Raw genomic sequence first — 19111 nt, 5'->3', positions numbered from 1 at the left:
GAATAAAGCATTGACTAGGTTTATTATATGTGTAATCAAGGTGTGAGCCCTGGAATATAGCCCTTATTAGATTTATGGACTGTGTTTTCAATGGAATGCACAGCCGAGGTTATATTCACCTTGAGCAGAAGAAGCTGGACAGGGCAGGACTTAGGGAGAAGAGCAAAGTACTACTCTCTTCTGGAACTGGCATCACTACCTAATTGGCCTCACCCTGTCTTCCAAGTTTTGGGTTCTGATGAGTTCTCCAAACAATAGATGTGAGAAGACCTCATTTATTTATACTTTTATGAGCCTGACTATATTCAGATTTTTTTTAATATCAAAGGACCATCTTACATTTTCTTTGGCCAACCTTTGCCTCACCATATTCACGTCCTATTTTGGCAGTTCATGTGGTTTCCCTACTTTTGTCTTGAATCTGTTTCATTGCTTTAATTGCCTCTTCCAAGATTCTAAGTCTTTGGTGTTCACTGCTGTAAGCACTAGCCACATTTGGCTATTAAATTTAAATTAATTAAATTTAACTAACACTAACAATTTAGTCCTGCAGGAGCACTATACAGATTGCAAGTATTGAATAGCTACATATGGCCAGTGGCTTCTGTAATGCATTGTGCCAATAAGGAACATTATTTTCATTGCAGAAACTACTCATAAGCATATTGATCTTAATTGTAGGTATTCTATTTTTCTATTTATTAATGATTATAAGTCATTTATTTTTCTTTCTATTAATTCCCTTCTGTGTATTTACTCGAATTATTTTTATTGTATTTTGTTTAAATTCTTAAGGTAAGGGGTATATATCATTTAAGTATTTCTATTAATTAATATAAGTGTTTTTCATTATGTCAGGTGAAGAATTTTCCTGGGAAAATTATTTATTCTTTGTGACTTTGACACTTTTACATAATATATTCAACTATTATTAGCTTTTCATAATGTATACTTTTAAATTTGTGACAAGATTATTTAGAAGAGATTTATTTCCCTAAGTTTCAGTTCTTAGATTATATTTTCTGTTTTCATTACTTTCTGGTATTTCTTTTGAGTAGGGAATGTTGGTTATATCTTCCAAATTTTTGAAGTTTCCCTCCATCTTATTTTGTGAATCATTTGTATGATGTCCTTGAACTCCTTTGAGATAAATTTTCATTCTTTGGGATGTTGTACTTTTGTATATACATTTGTTGAATAATCGTGGAATCCATTCTACTTATTTTGAGAAACTGGTATTGCCCTTATCAAAATACGTAAGAGACAAAAGCATAACAGATGATAAATAAGTTTAGTAGGCCCAACATGGTGACTTCATGCTAAGTCTGTATGAGTAAACCAAAGCCTAATTAAGTTCCTGTGTCTTGTGAAGGGTTCTTCTCCCAGAACCTGAAATCTGAGAATACCCAGTCATGACTCACCAGCTCGTTTTTCCTCCTGTAGCTTAGTTCCTCTAAATAAAAGCTAAGCCAAGTAAGGTGAGCTATCCTTAAAACTATGTTCTTTAAGACTATCTTACTCTGAGTATATGAGCCTTGCTCTTGGGTTGAATGTTACCTAAGTCAGGAGTCAGTTAATAAAGGTATAAGATCCAAAATATTAATCTCCTGGGTATTTTTTTGCACAGTTTTGGTGATGAGAACAGAATCTGAATGCACCATGAAGGGCCTTGGAGACAAGAAAGACAGAAGAAGGTTCCTGCTGAACTGAGTTTTCTATCCTGTCGACCATCTCCAAGATTCATGAGTGAGTCCCTCTTGGATCTGAGCTCCACTCGTTTGTGTCTGAGCTCTCCAACATCACAAGCTTTCAGTCTAAAGGTCATGGGTCAGTCTTTTTGATGAGAAAATTCAAATTTTGACCCTGAGTCTTTAGCCTTAAGGTTCAGTCCACAGTTTCATTTTCCCTGTGACTGGTTTCTTTAACCTGTACATGAGTTAAGAAGTGAAATGGTAAAGATAGGATGCTCATACTCTTAAAATTTTGATTCTTCACCCTCTGGCACACTGGCATATTACATGTTCAAATATTACGGTGCTGGAAGCTGTACATATCAAACAAATTTGCAGTATCTGACCAAAGATAATCAAAAAAATTTTTTTATTCCTGCATTGTTACCTTTTTTTTGCATGCTGTCTGCTCTGTGTGTCCATTTTGCTGTTACATTCTTCTGTGTCTGTATTTATTTAGTTTTCCCTCCCCCTTTGCGGCTTGCTTGCTGTTTGCTCTCTGTGTCCACTTGCAGGGGGCTCTTCTGTGTTCTTGCTTGTCTCCCTTCTTTTGTTGCATCACCTTTGCTGAGTCAGCCCTCTGTGGTGTCTGCTGGCTGGGCGGCGCTGCTCAGTGTGCGAGCAAACTTGCCTTCACAAGGACGCCCTGGGGTGTAAACTGAGGGCCTCCCATATGGTAGATGGGAGCTCATCTGACTGAGCCACAGCCGCTTCCTGACAATCTAGAATTTTAATATCACTGTGAAACATTTCAAGTAGACAAAATTACTCATCCAAAGAGTGTGCTCCCTAATGGGACATCTCTCCTGCAAAGAGCTCTATTCAAATTGGCTTAGAGATACATATAAATATAATTTTTATGTAACATTTATGTAATCTAAAGCGTCTTTAAAAATAAAAAAATTAAAGAAATTGCAGTATTTTAAAAGTTTCATTGAATGATTCTTCGAAAAAGGCAAATGAGAAATTAAAAGCTAGAGATGTCGATGTTTTCTTTATTTCTCTGTTTTTATGTTTGATTAGTGGTTTAAATTTTAAATTGGAAGTGTAAACTCCAATTGTGTCTGTCTACTTGGTGTATGATATTTTCCTACCTTTGAATTTCATTTCCAAATTAACTTATAAAACTCCTTCAAAGAGCTCTATTCAAATTGGCTTAGAGATGACATATAAATTAACACTCCTAATGTTATAGAAATCAAGTAAGTCAAATGTTTGATATTGCCAGTGGGAAAAAATTGTTGCTAGAACTAAATCTAAATATTTTGAAGATAATTAAAGTTCACAAATTAGGATAAACCTTTGGAAAACAGGGCTCATTTAATATTATTAGTCAAATAATGGGCATGTCTTTGGAATTATTAATTTAAATACAATATAAACATATAATTTCATTCTACTTGGGTGTGTATTCCCAACTTTATGAAGTTACTGGTCAAATAAAATGGCATTATATCTAATAGATCTTTAAGTTGATGAAAATGTAAATTTATATTGAAAGAATAATTGTGTTTTGAAGGCTGTTAGCTTGAAGACTGTTTCCAAGATCTTTTTGCTCATTTAAGTATGTAAGGTTTGCAAGATGTGTTTTGTTAAGGGAAAGAAAGTTTTGTCTCAAAATGGAATAACTGGTGGTTGCAGAATCAGAAACAGGATTATGTTGGACAATCATGAATTGATATAGAAATTTGTATAAGTTTTGGAGAAAATGAATTTTATTTGTCATGGTCCTGGTTGGCTAAGACTTTATAGGTTTATAAGATTTTGAGGAGTTTTCTTACCAGATGATATCTTCATACAATGCTAGAATTCGATTTTCTCTTGTTAAAAGGAATATTTTCTTGATTATTTGTCTGCTCTTAATAAGAAATTATGAAAGGTTTTCCTTTACTGAATATCTTGCTTAGAAGGCAAACATTTTGTATCTTATCAGAATAACTTCCTGTGCTTTATATTTAACTTATCATCCTTTATCGTTTTGGAGAACAATTCTCCTCAGTTTTGAAATAATTATGTATAATTTACAATCATGCTACCTCCCCTCTTTACTTTAAAAAAATCTTTTGTTTTTAAATTTTTTTGCCTTTTCAGTTATCTTTATTAAATGTTATTTAAAACACTGAGAATACATTGATATCATTGACAATATAGTAATATTATTTAGTCAAATTATATATATTTGAACTTGTATGCATTAGTAGTGATCGATTTTTGAATTTAGAAATGGAAAAATATTTCTACTTTATCTTAAGATCTGATTTTCTCCAATATAAGTGAATTCACAGGTGAATTAGTCCCATCATGCCGTCATTTTAAAAATATATTTTTTATTTACTTTTAAAAGACATATTGATCACACAAAATGTGACACTGAAAAATATAGGAGCTCCCATATAGCCCACTCCCCAAACCCCCTACATTTCCCACATCAACAACTTCTTTATCAGTGTGGTACATTCAATGCATTTGATGCATACGTTCTGGAGCACTGCTACACAGCATGGATTATAGTTTGCATTTTTAGTTTACACTCTCCCAGTCCTTACGGTGGGTTATGGCAGGATATATAATGTCCTGCATCTGACCCTGCAATGTCATTCAGGACAACTCCAAGTCCTGAAAATGCCCCACATCACAACTCCTTTTCCCTGTCCCTCCCTTCAGCAACTCCCATGGCCACTGTGTCCATATCGATGAGAAAATGAGAAAATTTCTTCGGGAAACAGACTTGGCCCAGTGGTTAGGGCGTCCATCTACCACATGGGAGGTCTGCGGTTCAAACCCCGGGCCTCCTTGACCTGTGTGGAGCTGGCCCATGCTCAGTGCTGATGCGCGCAAGGAGTGCCACGCCACGCAGGGGTGTCCCCCATGTAGGGGAGCCCCATGCGCAAGGAGCGTGCCCAGTAAGGAGAGCCGCCCAGCGCTAAAGCAAGTGCAGCCTGCCCAGGAATGGCGCTGCCCACACTTTCCGTGCAGCTGACGACAACAGAAGTGGACAAAGAAACAAGACGCAGCAAATAGACACAGAGAACAGACAACCGGGGGTGTGGGGGGTGGGGGTGTGGGGTGTGTGTGTGGGGTGGGATTAAATAAATAAATAAATCTTAAAAAAATTTTTTCTTCCATTGCAAGACTCACAATAATTTGGTAGTAGAATGCTAGTAAGTACACTCTAGTCCATGTTTTATTCTTCCATTCTGAGGACCCTGGGATGGTAATGCCCACTCTACCTCTCATTTGAGAGCTGGGCTTTGATCCCACATGGCTGGTGGATGGGACTCTCATGCCCGACAGCTGTAGTAGACTCTCTCGGTTTCTTGGTGTGGTTTCCATCCTCACCTCCCTGTCAGCTGACCTGGGTAAACACCTACTCTCCAGGTCATTGGACTTACCCAGGTTGGACTTTTTAAACTTTTTATTGAAATTATCATTCATATGTGATCATCCATAAACAGTAAGTGTAAAGTTTAAGTTGTGATTTTATAAAACAAATATGAATATCATCATATATTCAGGTCTCCCATCCATGACCCCACCACCAATACCTTGTATTGTTATGAAACATTTGTCACAAATGATGTAAAAGCATTGTGAAAACATTATTACAAATATAGCCAGTATCTTTTTTCCCCCTTTTTTATTGTCATTTTTTAAAGATACATAGATCCAAAAAAAAAAAGACAATTAAAAAACAAATGAAAATAGTGCTATTAAAAAATAAAGATACATAGATCACAAAAAATGTTACATTAAAAAATATAAGAGGTTCCCATATACCCCACATCCCACCCCCACCCCCAACTTCTGCATCAACAACCTCCTTCATCACTGTGGCACATTCATTGCATTTGGTGAATTCATTTTGGAGCACTGTTGCATCGTATGGATTATACTTTACATTGTAATTTACACTCTCCCCCAGTCCATTCAGTGGATTATGGCAGGATATATAATGTCCAGCATCTGTCCCTGCAATATCATTGAAGACAACTTCAAGTCCCAAAAATGCCCCCACATCACATCTCTTCTTCCCTCTTCCTGTCCTAAGCAACTACCATGCCCACTATCTCCACATTGATGATAGAATTTCTTCCATTGCTAGAGTCACAGTAGTTCTGTAGTAGAATACCAGGAAGTCCACTCTAATCCATATTTTATTCCTCCATCCTGTGATCCCTGGGATGGTGATATCCACTCCACTTCTAAATTGAGAGAGGGCTTAGATCCCACATGGTTGATGGAAAGTGATTCTGCTGTTTGTAGTTGTGGGCACTCTCAGTTCCCTGGTGTGGTGGGTGACCATCTTCCCTTCCCTTTGTGCTGACCTGGGTAAGTCCAATGAACTGGAGAGTAGGATTTGCAACTCTGCTGAGGCTCAGTGCCCAACTGGCACATGGTCAGTCCAGAGATTGAGGTCTCCTGAGTAGACACCAACTCCAGCACCAATCACAATTTCAGTAATAGTGACAAAAGAGAAGCATGTGTGGAAATGTCACATCTGAGTCCAACTCCATCACACTCAGGAGCACAAATTCCAAAGCAGGGCCCAGTGACAAGGCACTGAACTCCAGAGCCGTGACCATAGAACCTGTTTGTCTCCATAGCCCTCAACAGCACCAATACCTGGGGTTGTATCAAATTTGGCTATCTCTGGGATCCTGCTGAGACAAGTGTAAGCACAACCCCTCTGATGACCTCTTGACTCTTTTTGAAGTCTCGTATCCATATAAACTCATTTGTCTTTACCATTTCCCCCTTTTATTCAGGGTCTTTTTATAGTGCATCACCAGCTGGTGGTTGGTAGTAATTCCTCAGCACCAGGAAGGCTCATCCCCGGTAGTCAAGTCCTACACTACAGGAAGGTAATGCATTTACATGCCGAGTTTGGCTTAGAGAATGGCTACATTTGAGCAACATGGATGCTCTCAGGTGGTAACTCTTAGGCACTCTGCAGCTCTAGGCCTAGTTGAAATTTCAGGCATATAGACTCATGAGCATAGTCATCAGTATCAAGGGCTCATCACTGGACCATCCTTCTTCACTAGTCTTTTCCCTTGCACTTGGGAGATTGTTGCTGTTCCATTGGGGAATGTGGCAGAGCTCCTGTGGCTAGGAACTCAGCCCTCCCTCAGTTGTTGTTTGTAACTCTAACTACTATAAAAATACCCTAGGAATATCCTAACATATTTATATACCCTATATACATGCCCTGGAGAAATCTCTCCCAACCATGCATCCCCCATCAATGACACCACACACCATTGCTACTCCCCTGACATAGTTGAACCCCTGTGTGATCCAGAACTTCTTCAATAATGAAGCCAAATATATTGCCAAATCAATTAGTAGAAAAATAAAATAGTAATGATAGGTTTAAAGATTAGAAATAGAATACATACTAATTTAGAAAAACTAAAATGAAGTGAAAAATAAGTTGGGGTATACCTTTGGTGTAGTTTTGCCCAAACTCACCCAGTTAATAATATCCTTTTGTTAGTATTATAGACTTGTTATAGTTAATGAGAGAATATTTTCATATTTGTTTTATTAATCATAGTACATCTCCTACTACAGGATTTGTTGTGTTATACAGTCTCATGTTTTGTACAGTCCATTCAGAGTGTACACTCATTCGCTCTCAGGTTCAACACAGAGTTGTCTTGTCATCACTCAAGTCAATTTTCGAACATTTTCATTACTCCAAAAGGAAACATCCCATATCTACTTATACCCCTATTGCAGTCTGTAAGAATTGATATAATATCTTTGCCATTGCTGCAAAAATCTTACAATTTTACTGTTAACTCTATTCCATAGAGTTACATTTGTTGTAATTTTCCCATGAACTACCATATACTTAACAGTTTGTGGGGGAAAAACTTTCTTACACTATTAACAACAGTCTTCAACACCACCACTGAAATTATTGTTATATAATCCCTACATTATTCTCTAGCTTCCTTTCAGTTGAAATATTACATCCACAGGCTATGCCTTTCTGCCCCAAACACATTTATAAATCTATGGTTATATTCACTATAATGTATTACGATCACCCTTATTCGTTACCATACATTTACAATAATTCTTATAAAAATTGTACAAACGTTAGGCATCAGATCCCATTCTTAACCCACATTAAATTTCCTAGTAACTTATACTTTAGAATTTACCTCTGTGAGTTTACTCATTGTTTTAGTTCATATTAGCAAGACCATACAATATTTGTTTTTCTGTGTTTGACTTATTTCATTCTACATAATGCCTTCAAAGTTCATTCTCAAAGCCAAGCCTGGTAACATGACATATAACATTCCCACAATCAAACCATAAATGATGTATTCTTGAACTCATACCATCGTTGGGATTTTCCAGAGAGTCCCTGGAAAATCACAAAGAATTTTTTCTTTCACCTTGCTAAAACTAGTTTTATTTATTGATAAGTTATCAGCTGCATGAGAAATAGTATCAAATTGAAAAGGATTTTCTAAGATTCCTTTGGTTAATTTATGTGACAAAATGTCATGAGTATAGTAATTCCAGAAGTTTTATAAAGTTTGTAGACATTTCTCAATATGCTCACTGTCTTGGAGATGTCCAGGTATTTGTGAACCTGATATTGGACAACAATATTATTTCTGTTCATAAGTTCATTTATTCTTAAAATAATATTTAATGAACTCTAAATCATTTACTTTTTTATCTTTTAAAACATTTATACTTGTTTTTATTTTTTTAAAGATACTTAGATTACTAAATGTTACATAAAAAATGTAGGAGATTCCCATATGAACCACTCCCTAACCCTCCTACACTTTCCCCTGTTGACATCCTTTATTAGTGTGGTACATTTGATGAGTACATAATGAAACATTGCCACTAAGTATGGATTATAGTTTACATTTTAGTTTAATGCGTCTTCACAATTTTGTAAGTTATGACAAGATATATAATGGCCATATTTAGTCATTGCAGCATCATTCAGAGCAATTCAAATATACAGAAAATTCCCCCTTATTACACATATTTTCCCTTCTCCCTCCCCTCAGAACCTCTGGTGGCCATTGCCTCCACATTAGTGATAAAAGTTTTTCCATTGTTAGAACAACAACAAGTGTATAGTGGAATAACAATAAGTCTACTTTAGTCCAATCCCCCAATTCTGAGTATTCTTGAATGATGATACCCACTCAGCCTCTGATTGAGGTCGTGCTTAGATCTCATGGGGCAAACAGATGGAACTACCTTGCTTGCAGTTGTAGACTCTCTCTTTTCCTTGGGATGGTCATTGTCCATCATCATTGCCCTGCTAGTTGTCCTTGGTGAGTCCAGTGAACCGGAGAGTAAGCAGTGACACTGTGCTGAACATCAGGGCTTAACTGACACATTGAAAGCCAAAGATTGAAGTCTCTTGGACATAAACGTATCAATTCTAGTACCAACTATAAGTTGAAATAGAAAGGGAAGAAAACCATGTGTTTTGAAACCACAAGTCAGAACTCAGTCCAACTCTGTCACACTTAGGAGCATAATTGCCAAAGTAGGGCCCACTGGCAGGGTGTCAAACTCCTGAGCTGTTAGCCCCGCCTATGTCTGGATGTCTCCAGAACACTCAGGAGCCCCACTATTTGAGGTAATATTTACTGTGGCAGTCAATGAGATCCTGCTGAGACATGCATAAGCATAACCTCTGGAATGATCTCCTGACTCACTTTGAAGTCTCTTAGACATATAAACTGATTTGTCTTTATCCTTTCCCCTTTTGGTCAAGGTCTTTTTCCAGTTGCTTTGTTAGTTGTTATTTGGTAGTAATCCCTAGTGCCAGGGCGGGTCATCGCTGGGAGTCATGTCCCATACTGGGGGGAAGGTAATGCATTTATATGCTGAATTTGACATAGAGAGAGGTCACATTTGCGCAACAAGGAGGCTCTCAGGAGGTAACTCAAGCAATCTATAATACTGATTAAAGTTTCAGTTTCAAAAGAAATGGTTCATAAGTACAGTCATCGATATCAAGGACCCATCAGTGGTCCATTGTCCCTCACAAGTCACTGCTCCTTTAATTGGGGGTTCTTGCTGCCCCATTAGAGAATGTAACAGAACTCCCCAGGATGGGAATTGGATATTCTTTCAGTTGTTATGTGGCTCTCCACCCACTGTGGCAATGCCCATGAACACTTGAATACACGCATATGCCTTATAGGTATGCCCCATCTGAACCTCCTCCCATGCATCCCCCATTGTTGATACCCTGAACCAATCAGTGATCCTCCCCTCCCACAGTTGTAATCCTTCTGTGATCCAAAACTTCTTTAAAAATGAAGCCAAAACATAAAAAATAAAATTTATAAGAGAATGAAATAACATAGCTTTAAAAATAACAAAATACAAAAATTTTTAAATTTTTTGATATAATAAAAAAAGAAAATTGAAATTTTTTGGCATTTTATTTATCAGTGTAAGATGTTTTGTCTTGTATGTATAGTGATATTTTCTTCCATTTATTTCCCCAGTGTCCAACACTGTCGTGTTCCTTGCATGAGTCTGCACCCACTGCTACCACTCGCTATGGCAGGATGAACACTCACATACTCCCTAGAAGCCTGCCCCAGATGCACCCTCTCCTGCATTCCCGCCACATCCAACACCCTAAACCAGTAACCCTCCCCTTGTGTGTTTGCCAAAAGAACATTCCCAACATTATAGTTCAACCACATACCAGAAAATCCCCTGTGCCCATCTGTTCCCTCCCCTAACCCTACCCCAGTTCCATGGATAGTGCAGACCAACCCTCCGCCCTACCATCCTCACAGAGCAGCACCACCCAACCCAACATCACTGTACCGCTGCCAAGCCCATCCACTGCACAGCTACTCCTTTCCACCTTATCATATATTTTGCCCATATTGGCATTAGCTCACAATAATCTACTCTTTCTGTCTCCTGTGAACCTGTCTTCCAGAATATAGTTCTGTAAGTCTGATCAATTTGTTTAATTTATAAATCTGTGAGTTCATATAATATTTGTTCTTCATTGCCTGACTTGCTTCACTTAATGTAAGGTCTTCAAGGTTTATCCAAGTTACCCCATATGTTAATACTGCATTCCTTCTTATAGCTGAGTAATATTTTATTGTAGGTTAATACCACAGTTTGCTTATTGATTCATCTGTTGTTGGACATTTGGGTTGTTTTCAACATTTGGAATAGAGAATAATGCCGCTGTGAACATTGGTATGCATGTATCTGCTCATGTCCTTGCTTTCAATTCTTCTGGGTATATACCCAGCAGTGGAATTGCTGGATCATATGGCAGTTCTATACCTAGCTTCCTCAGGAACTGCCAAACTGTCCTGTACAGTGGTTGCACTATTTTGCATTCCTACCAGCATTGGATACGTCTTCCAATTCTTTTACATCCCTTCCAACACTTGTAGTCCTCTCTTATTTTAATAGCCACCAGTCTAATGGGAACAAGATGATATCTCTTTGTAGGTTTGATTTGCATTTCCCTAATAGCTAGTGATGTTGAGCATCATTCCTGTTTAGCCATTTGTGTTTCTTCTTTGTAGAAGTGTCTGCTCAAATCACTTACCCAATTTTTAAATGGGTTATTCATCTTTTTATTTTTGAGGCTAGGATTTCTTTATATATGCTGGATATGTTTGTCATCTACAGAATGTTTTAATTCTTATGGTTCTCTTGATACAGTTGAAATGAGTTACAGGCCAGTGTGCTTCTTCGGTAATAAAGGACCACCTTAGAGACCTATGGAAATGACTATATGCCACGTTCCCTAAGGCACCAGATTGCAATGACATTAAGTAATTTTGAAAGAATACCACTTAGCTATGTCAAGATTTCCATAATTCTAATGAAGAAGCTGATGGGTTCATGGGATTGCTAACAATATCTTTCCTCAAGAAATCTGAATTCTTATGAGATCCTTCTACTTTCCTCATCTTCACCTAAAGTGCTGCAATTTTCTTAACCCTACTGCTTTGCTGCTCTTAACTAATGAGCGGGAACCCCATGACTGTAAACTGGTAAATTCGCAATTAATGGCTTAATATATGCTCTTTTAGCCAACCCAGATGCCATTCTGATTTTTAATGCTTCTTATGATAGAAGTTCTAATGGTCAGTTCCAAGCAGGCAATGTGGTTACCACTCACTTCAGTGAGATAGCCTTCGACAACACTTTTCTTCCCAACACGATGACCCCTGCTCTTACCTGCTTTCTGTCTGAAGGAAAATCTGTTAAGATCTACACTGATAACAGATATGCTCTAGGTGCAATCCACAATTTGTCAGCCTGCTATTGAAACAAAGGTGTGCCTTACTTCTGGACCTCCACCTAAAAATGTCTAAGTAATAATTTCCTTTCTGCCATTTTACTCCTAGCCATGGTTGCCATCATTAATATACAGGCTCACACAAAAAGAACTGAGCCTGAATATTAAAAAATGTCCTTGCAGATTTTTATGAGGTATCAGCAACTACTAAACTAGCTGAGATTATAAACTTAACCTAAAACTGTTTAAATGAATTGAAGAAAGTGGTTTTCCCTGGCCCAAAGTTTTACCTTTGCTCCTGATAATCATTCCTAACACTCCCTTTGGGAAATACAAACTCTCCCCATATTAAATTAATATGGGGGGGGGGGTGAGGGGTATATGGAGACCTCATATTTTTTTAATGTTACATTAAAAAATAAAGGCAAAAAGTTAATGTGGGCGGTCCTATGTCTCTGGGAATAAAGAGACTAATCACTTATGGTGAAATCATGACATGAACAAATTTGCAAATCTTTACTGCGTTATGCTCTGATTATCTCTAATAGGTAAAGGTTAACCTTCCTTGCCCACATAACAGACACCCCGTTAATCATACTATGGAAGCAAGAGACTTGGTGTACTGGAAATGAGACCAACAAAGGCTAGCCCTTGAAGAAAATTAATGGGGGGAGTTCTGGGAAAATGGCATTGATGTAGGTAGGCACTGCTCAGCTCTTTTGTAAAAAATAGCAGAACAGGGGCAAAATCCTACCTGAGTAGCAGTTTTGGGAATCCACAACAGAAGCAGAAGGCTGCAGGGTATTGTTCGGGAGGGAGCCGGACAAAGAGATAAAAAGCCCAGTGGGAAACCATGAGTTGCTCATCCCTGTGGCAGGAAATAGCAGGTGGATAAGCCCTACCCTCAAGGCAGATAGCTCCCATGGACCCTCTGGCTCTCACCAGCCAGCTGAGTAGGAGGGAGCATTTCCTGGGAGGAAGAGGGGTCTGATGAAGGGTGAAGAGTGGTTTCATTTCCATGGGAACTGGACAGGAATAATGGACAGAAAAAGGGAAAATTCATATATGGAGATTCAATAACACACACACTAGATTAAAGAAGAATTTGTAAGAGAATTCATCAAATATCTTGAGATGAATTAAAATGAGAACATAACACATTAGAACCTACAGGAAGTGGATGTATTTCAAGTGGTTGACTGCCTCCTTCCAATGTAGAAGATCCTGGGTTCAATGCCTTTTACCTCCTGAAAAAAATAACTACAGGACACTGAAAAGGCAGTGCTGAGAGGAAAATTTGCAACCCTCAGGGCTTACATTAAAAGAAAAAAGAAAAAAAGAACTAAAATTGAAGACCTAACTGCACACTTTGAGGAACTAGAAAAAGAACAGGAAACTAATCATTCATTCCCTTGCATACCTGTTTGAGTCTGTTCACTTTTGAATGCTAATCCCAAACCAAATTGAAGGAAAGAAGTAATAAAGAGAAGAAATACATGAAATAAAATTCAAAAATAAATCCAAAAAACAGTGGAAAGAACCAACCAACAAAACCAAAAGTTGGTCTTTGAAAAGTTCAAGAAAACTGACAAACCCTTAGCTACACTGATGAAGAAAAAAGAGGGGAGATGCAAATAATCAGAAATGAGAGGGAGACATTACCACTGACCCCGTAGTAATGAGAGATCATAAAAAGATACTATGAACAACCACATGCCAAAAATCTAGACAATGTAGACGAGATCAACAATTTCTCCCAAATGACAAATTGAAGAAATTGAAAACATAAAATCAAAAGTGAATAGATTGGGAACCTGTTATGGCTCAAGTGATAGCGCATCTGCCTACCGTATGAAGGGTCTAGGGTTCAATATCGAGGGTTTCCTGTGGTGAGCTGGCCCATGTGCAGTCCTGCTGCATGCATGGAATGTCATGCCTCGCAGGGGTGTCCCCCAAATAGGGGTGCCCCACATGCAAGGAATGCACCCCACAAGGAGAGCTGACCCATGTAAAAGAAGCACAGCCTGCCTAGGAGTGGCGCTGCACACACACACAGCTGATGCAGTAAGACGATGCAACAAAAAAAGCAACACAGTTTCCCGGTGCCGCATGACAAGAATGCAAGTGGACACAGAAGAACACACAGTGAATGGACACAGAGAGCAGACAACGGGGCGGGGGGAAGGGGAGAAAAATAAATAAAATAAATCTTAAAAAAAAAAGTGAGTAGATTGAGATAGTCATCAAAATCTTCCAAAAGATGAAAAGCCTGGGAGCAGATTGCTTCACAGATGAATTCTAGACAATCATTCAAAGACAATCAAATACCAGTTTTGTTCAAGCTCTTCAAAAAAAAAAAATACAGAAAAAAATCTACCAAATCCTTCCACAAAGACCAAATCATCTTAACATCAACACCTGATAGAGATACTACAAAAAAAGAAAATTACAGAACAATATCTATAATGAATATAAATGTAAAAATTCTCAACAAAATACCTGCAAACTGAGTCCAAAAGCACATTAAAAAATCACCATGATCAAGTGGATTTTATCCCTGGTATACAAGGATGGTTTAACACAAAAAAATCAATTAGTGTAATGAACCGTATTAATAAACTGAAGAATATAAATCACTTTATCTTGCTTGATGTAGCAAAGGTATTTGCCAAAATACAGCACTCTTTCCTGAAAACAAAAACCATCCAAAGGGTAGCAATAGGAGGACACTTTCTCAATATTGTAAAGTGTATATATGAAAGACCTATAGCAGTGTACTCAATGGTGAAAGAATGATGTCCTGCTGAGATCAGGAAAAAGACAAGGATGTCCACTCTCACAATTGTTATTCAGTAGTGTGCTAGAAGATCTGGCTGGAACGATTAGGCTAGATAAGGAAATAAAAGTCACCAAAATAGTAAAGGAAGAAGTAAAACATGCACTATTCACTGATGATACGACCCTTATCTAGAAAATCCTAATAAATCCACTATAAAGCAACCGGAACTAATAGATGAGTCCAGAAGAGTAACAGGGTGCAAGATTAATAATTGAAATCAATAACAGGGAATTCATGAGAAGCTGCCGAAGACATGGGCCTCCTTTCCATGTCCACCTGTGGCTGCTTATGCAACTGTGATGTCCTGGCAACCTGAGTGAAATTGACTGCCTTGAGGAGCTGAACCTCTACAGAGATCAAGAATTCATCGTGATAATATTTCATGGCAGTATCTTCTGTCCTGGATAAACACCCTTGAGTGGAAGAAAGTTCCCAGTGGCCACTCCTCTGCTTCTCAAAGAAAATTTCTACTTCTCATTTAATAGCAAGAAACAAAGACCAAACCTTTGAACTGAAAACAGGGAATGAAGTGATCAAGGGCCATTGCCCTTCAGAGGAAAAACTGATGAAAAGAGAATGAAGTTCTCCTGAGATGCACATCTTCCCCTCTTCTGTGATGGATTTCACCTTTGTTCAAGGGAATAATCCAAGATATTGAATAAAATATCGTCTTTAGACTGACCTTGATGTAATTACAGTTGTGAAGGAAGAAGCCCATTTTCTTGTACAAGGAGTAGCCTCCTTCATCTTGTTACCACATGCACATTTCTTTACCACAGACACCAAGCATGGGCTCCACAACAAAAGGATATGTACTCGTACTAGGACTTTCCTAGTTAGAGAGGAGAAGTCATTGCCTGGCTTCAAAGCTTCAAAGGACAGACTTACTCTTTGTTAGGTACTAATGTAGCTGGTGATTTAATTTGAAAGTACTGCTCATTTACCATTCTGAAAATTGTTGGCCCTTAAGTATATGATAAATTTATTCTGGTTATGCTTTATAAATGGAAAAAAAAAAACCTGGATGAGAGCACGTCTGTTGATAACACAGTTTACTGAATATTTTAACCCCTCTGGTGAGAACAACTGCTCAGAAAAGAGTCCTTTAAAATATTATTGCTCATTGAAAGGATTTGTGAGAAGATGGTAATGGACTTACCAGCAGAGCTCAATGCTCTCACCAAAAAAGAACAGAGAAAAAGCCAAAAGCTGTCCAAGGGACCTTCTTTGGGGGTCAGCAGACCAGGATAGTGTAACACAATTCCCAGGATGGTGTGGGACAGAAGAAGGTGAAAAGACAAACATGAAGTACCAAGCTCCTGCAGCAGCCACAAAGGGCTCCCTTCCACCCCCAAACATACTCAGGGTGGGGTAAGACCCTTGTGTCACTGTGGCTGACTGAAAGGGGAACAGACAACTTCTTCCTTGTCAGTTAATTCAAGGAAAAAGGCAGGGGAGAGTGGGATGCTTTTCTGCAGTGAAATCAGCCAGTAGAGTCTTTTTTAAATCTCTGACCTGGAGATTCAATACAGGAACATAGGAAAGCCCAGACTGAAACACCTCTGTGGAAAGGGGTGCTGACTAGAAACATCTCCTGGCTGGACTGGAAACTGCATGGACAAACACTACTCCTGCTTTGTGTATCTAATCCCAGGGAGAAAATTTGTGCACCACTAGTGAGTACCTTAAGCTGGTCAATTTTTAAGAGTGAAAATATGTTCAACCAAATATGAAGAGTTGTGGAAAAATAATAAATGAGGTGAGAGAGAGATTAGCCATCAGAGTAAATACAGCCACATATCCAGATGCCTAGACATCATTAAAAAAATACAAGCCATACTAGAAAACTAGAAGAGATGGCCCAGCCAAAAGTACCATCCAAATATCCTAAAGAGATACAGGATTTAATACAATTAATCAGTGATAATCACACAACTCTCCTAAGTCACTTAAAAGAATTTAAAGCAAATATGACTAAAGAAGTAAAGGATATTAAGGAGATACTGGGAGAGCATAAAGAACAATTTGAAATCCTGAAAAGTAATAGACACTATGAGAATGAAAGACACGATGTATGAGATTTTAAAAAAACATGTTAGAAGAACATACGAGCAGATTTGAATTGCTTGAAGCCAAAATTAATGATTTCAAAGATGAAACATCTGAACTGGAAAAGACAGGAAAACAGGAAAAGAAGAGAATGGGAAAAAATGGAACCAAGTCCCAGGGAGTAGAATGACAACTAAAAATGCTGAAATACTTGCATTATTGGTGTCTGAGAAGTAGAAGTAAATGGAAAAGGGGCCAAAAGAATATTTCAGGAAATAACAACTGAGAACTTCCCAACCCTTAAAAAGGACACAAATATCAGTGTCTAAGGATAACACACCCCAAACAGAATAAATCCAAGCAGACCTACCTCAAGACACCTACTACTGAAAATGACAAATATCAGAGATGAAGAGAGGATTCTGAAAGCAGTAGGAGAAAAGAAGAGCATCACATAGCAGGAAATTCAGTAAGATTAAGTGCTAACTTCTCATCAGAAACCACAGAGGGGAGAAGAAAGTGGTATGATGTACTTAAGCTACTGAAAGAGAAAAACCACCAGCCAAGAATTCTGTGTCTGGCAAAGCTGTCCTTCAGAAATGAGCATGAGTTCAAAGTCTTCACAAAGAAATAAAAACTAATAAAGTATGTTACTGAAGGGCCAGATTTGCACGAGATACTAAAGGGGTATCAGCGTTTACCTTGCTTCAGCCTGAAAGGAAAAACAGAGATTGGGAGAAGAGTTTAGAAATGAAGATTATTAGGAAGGGTAAACTAAAGGATAAGAAGACAGACAATAGAACAGTATGACAACAGAGAGCTGGAGGACAAAATGGATGAAGCTATTCAAAGTTTTCAAGTAGCCCTTCACATTATCCAATGAACCCTGAAATATGGAAAGAAGAACTTTCTTGGGCAAGAACCCTCCAGGAGCAGCGCAGAGTGGCACAGAGGATTAAAAAGAGTGAATTATCAGCAGAAGTGATGGATTTCTCATGAAAGTCAGTTTCTGGCTATGACTCAGAAAGTGATGAGATTGTTGCTGTTTGTGCAGCTATTGCTGGGAAACAGAAGACATCTTGACACAAAGAAAACAGTGGTTGTTTTGTCTGCTTCTGGGAAGGTAGAGACTGTAACTGAGAAGGAAGATGGTGCTGCAACAGCAGACGGCTCTGTTTTTACCAAAGCCCCATGAAGGAACATGCATAGCATGAATTATCTGACTCTGTGTTTCTTTATCATTTAAAGTTTTAAACATAGAGACATTTATTCTGGAGAAACACTGCAAAACTCCTCTTTGTAAGATAAATTTTACGGATGAAGCATATAAATCTAAATGGGAGCATTATTTTCTAGTGTTTGTGCTATGTTTGATAAGTTATGGTTTATACTTAAGATTAGGATTCTGAAGAAAATATTTTGAAATTAATTTATTGAAGTATATCTCTCATACATGAACATACGTAAAGAATAAGTGTATAACAATAGTTAAATAACATCATACAGGACTCTCATAATTCACCCTACCACCCATAACTTGCACTGTTGTTAAACCTTTTAAACTAATGATTAAAGAGCATTGTCCAAATATTACTGCGAACCAAAGTATTTTTCCCCAAACAACACTATTATTATCTTTATATCATTTATATAGGAACATACATAAACAATTAAATGTATAGTAAAAGTTGTGAACTTACAAAGCAAACATGCATAACATCATACAGGGGTCCCATACATCAACCCTCCACCAACACCTTGCATTGTTGTGAGATGTTGATTACAGATTATGAAAGAATATTGACAAAACCTTACTACTAATCATAGTCCTTATCTTACATTTGTGTGTTTTTCCCAGCCCACTTTATTATTATTTTTAAAATATGTTTTTTTATGGCAGAGGTTGTAAACTTATAAAACAATCATGCACATGTGCAAAATTCCCAAACAACAGCCCTCCATCAACACTCCACACTGTGGTGGAGCATTTGCTACAGATAAGATAATATCATCTGATTTTTACCACATCCATAGTGTACATTTGGCACACATTTTCCATACTGCCCCATTATCAACACAGTACATCTTTGGGATGGATGCAAGATTGTTACATTATTACTGCTAACCACAGCCTATAGGACATTCCACTTTTATTTTTCCCTTGCTTCTCCATATTCCTACCTCCCTGCAATAGTGATG

At 37.9% G+C, this 19111-nt stretch overlaps 1 long non-coding RNA gene across 1 annotated transcript in view; it reads left to right on the top strand.

Annotated features, from left to right (window-relative positions):
• The window catches only part of LOC131277428 (uncharacterized), a 345246-nt gene that overhangs the window by 15306 nt on the left and 310829 nt on the right, over positions 1–19111 (top strand). Inside the window, exon 3 of the long non-coding RNA XR_011648155.1 lies at positions 1628–1746. This is a non-coding gene — a long non-coding RNA (uncharacterized lncRNA). The remainder of the gene's footprint in view (positions 1–1627; positions 1747–19111) is intronic.

The sequence above is a fragment of the Dasypus novemcinctus genome (assembly GCF_030445035.2).
Source record: "Dasypus novemcinctus isolate mDasNov1 chromosome 19 unlocalized genomic scaffold, mDasNov1.1.hap2 SUPER_19_unloc_1, whole genome shotgun sequence".
NCBI lineage: Eukaryota > Metazoa > Chordata > Mammalia > Cingulata > Dasypodidae > Dasypus > Dasypus novemcinctus.
Note: the sequence above shows the minus strand (reverse complement) of the source record. Positions and strands in the feature narration are given on the sequence as shown.